The following is a 3,316-nucleotide window of genomic DNA, read 5'->3' as shown; positions in this document are numbered from 1 at the left end:
GGGAGATAAATACAAATGGCCCACACGAGCGCATAAAAAACATCCAGGCATTGTCTCAGTGAATCTGCAGGTGAAGATAACAAACACACACACACTCACACACACACACACACACACACACACACACACACACACACACACACACACACACACACGTTACTGTCTAGAAAAATAAAAGCTATCACCGCGTGCACATGCGTTTGTAAACAGAAACACAGGAAATATCCATTTTCATCTAATCACATCCGTGAGGATGGTGTTATTTGCAGCATGGCGGTTGCTCTCCTGTGAGTCAGCTTTTAAAGCTCATCTACAAGTGACGGCTTAAATATCTGGAAGTTGAAAATTCAGTCTGGAGTTTGTAAATTGGTAACTAATGGTCAATCTCACACAGTTTTGACAGTGGATGTCGTTTATCTAAGAGTTATGGATGTTTTCTCAGGTTTTCAAACTCAGATCAGAAAATCTGAGGCGATATTAGAAAAATTATAGAGACTGCTTTATTTTTTAAATAAAGTTCAAAAGTAAGATTGCATTGAAAAATGGATGTGCTGTCATTACTGATGAAGTAAGGTGTAAGTAACAATGTTTGCACTTGACGTGGAGCTAAATGCATGCAAAGACATTTGTTTTTTATTTTAAACTTAGCACAAAAAGTAAGGAATTTTGTGTCTGGTTGATTATTCCTGTGTTGTAACAATGCTTCTTGGCAATAAATCCGACACCTTTGGAAAGCCGTTTATTTCCCCTTCAAATGGTGGGACATTTGTAAGAAACAGGCATTAGTGGGTTGAGCAGCTTGTTCTGCTATTGACTCTTGATTGGTGTCATTTGTTGGGTTGGATGAAGAGTCTGAAGAAATAGGACACATTGGTGATTTAGCAGTTTATTCATTTAACAAACAGGGACCTTAGTACCATGTGGAAAAACTATGCCCAGCCACAACAGGTTGGCACCTCCCCCTCATGCTGGCCACCAGCTTGGTCACACACACTGCTGTGGGATGGTATCCCATTCTTCAATGCAGCATTTATCACAAGTCACCTATGGTGTTTGTGTTGGTCACAGAATAAGGTGTTTGGCACTGGCAGGAAAGATTTGGCAAGTTTTTCATGGGTGCAACCCACACACTCAACTCTGCTGCTCAACCCACAAATGCAATCTCCAGAAAAATGGCAAACAAACCCATAAATATCAGTGCCTTTATTCATAGAAAGGCTGCATAAAAGCATTTTTTTACAGTGTTGTTTTTATTTAAGGGGGAATAAAAAGACTTTCCAAAGGGATCCCATTTATTAGCAAGAAGCATTGTTACAACCACGAAATAATTGATCAAAGACATGCCAGCTTTATTTTAATGACCGTTTTTCATTTAAGCCTGTACCTCCAGCACTACTCTCATAAATTGTGGAATTCAGAAATTCAATTTGAGGGGAAAACTAAATAAGTACCTGCATGCCAGTTAAAGTGATTTTTTTGTTTAATAAGTCATTGTGAGAACCTTTTTGAAGAGCAAAAGTTATTTAATTTGATTGCACAGAGTTAGGTTAGGATCGGGGTCATTACTGATGCAAATTTAGACCTCACAGAGTTCACTCATTTATTAGTCTAAGAGGACAGTGAAAAATATCAAAGAGTGGAGCTGCTTGTTTTCTCTAAACAGCATGTCAATTAATTAGGGGGGAAATTTATAAGCCCGTGACTGTCTGTCTGTGAAGTACCTGTAGCTGACAATGTTTTCAGAGGTTATTATAGTTAACTAAAACTAAACTAAAAACTAAAAATATATGTGAAGAAAACATTTTAGTTAACTAAAGTAAAAATAAATAGACTGTTAAGGAAAGTTAACTAAATGAAATTATTTTTTCAATTAACAAGTGATATAAAAAAGATTTGTAAAAATATCTTTAGTTTTAGTACTTGTTGTAAAATTGGTTATCAAAACTTAGCTGATGAAGCGTTGGTGGACGTGTTTATTGAGATTTTTGCCATCTAAACAACTGCTTTTAAAAGGTTTTGTGTGTTTTACTGTAATACCACTGCTGGTTTTCCTAAATCCTGCCTCTGACATATGTCCTCCATTCAACAAAAGACTAAACTAACGCTGATAGAAACTTAACCAAAACGAGCAAATCTACTCTGGAAATTAACTGAAACTCAACTGAATTTTAAACAAAATGTGAAAAATAAATAAAAAAAAACAAAAAAACAACACAAACTTGCAGCTCTCAACTGAGTGAATGTGAACAGCTGCACCACTCTACAGAGGACTGTTTCCATTTCACTGTGTTTCTGTCTAAACTAGAGAAATAAAAAGGGAACAGAAAGAGGAAAACAATTTAAGAAGCACTGTGGGAGCGATGTGTAAACCCTCAAATACAGAACTCTTTCTCCAAGTAAAGCAATCCCAACAACAAAAACTTGATTTTTAAATTCCTTAAGGAGTGGTGCCATCTTTATTGAAGATTCACACTTAGTCATCTCTTTCACATCTTTCTTTCACATCCCATGTTTTCCATTTTCGTAGTTTTCCGTGTTTCGTGTATCCCTCTGGAGTCCCCCATTACTGCCTGCTGGCTTTGAATCCCCTTTCTAACGTTTTTCCATGTCAGTCCCTCTTCTCTACATTTCCTGTCACATTCTTTCAGCCAGCACTCATGCACCGCTCATGCTGTCACGGATGTCATCTACAGAGGGTTGGACGCAGAGATCAGGTGGGCTGGGATCCTGACTCATGTACAGGGGCTATTTCTGGATGACCGGGGGTCGTACAGGGGAGGGGAGAGAGATGGTGATTCACACCTGCACCATCTCGGAGAGGCGGGTGGAAATTATGTTTGCTGCAGGTGTCCTGGGGCCACTCTGACAGACGCTCGTCCGGACATCACACAGGTGTGTAATCCCACAGGACTTCCAAGACACACCTATTAAGTAGTCTGTGCTGTAGAGGTAAACACACAAACACACACAAATACTCAACCACAATTCCTCTGAGTATGTGCGAGACCGCTGACTTCCCATGTGAGACATGTCCTGCCAGACGGAGGTGTGTGATTGACTCGGAGGAAATCTCTGGTCATACCAGTGGAAGCCGGGGACAGATGGAGGTATGGCTCTGTCTCCATGGCAACAGTCTCCTAAAACCCCAGTGAGGGGTGGGAAGCAGACAAACAGGGACAGCTTTGAAAGGCCAGAACTGAATCTGCATTCAAAGAAAAGGTTGTTTCAAGAGAAATGATCGATTCTGTGTGTGTGTGTGTGTGTGTGTGTGTGTGTGTGTGTGTGTGTGTGTGTGTGTGTGTGTGTGTGTGTGTGG

This window comes from Haplochromis burtoni, unplaced genomic scaffold (assembly GCF_018398535.1).
Source record: "Haplochromis burtoni strain Fernald_Lab_line unplaced genomic scaffold, NCSU_Asbu1 Contig_163, whole genome shotgun sequence".
Classification (NCBI taxonomy): Eukaryota; Metazoa; Chordata; class Actinopteri; order Cichliformes; family Cichlidae; genus Haplochromis; species Haplochromis burtoni.
The sequence above is the reverse complement of the archived record's forward strand: the minus strand, read 5'-3'. Positions refer to the sequence as shown.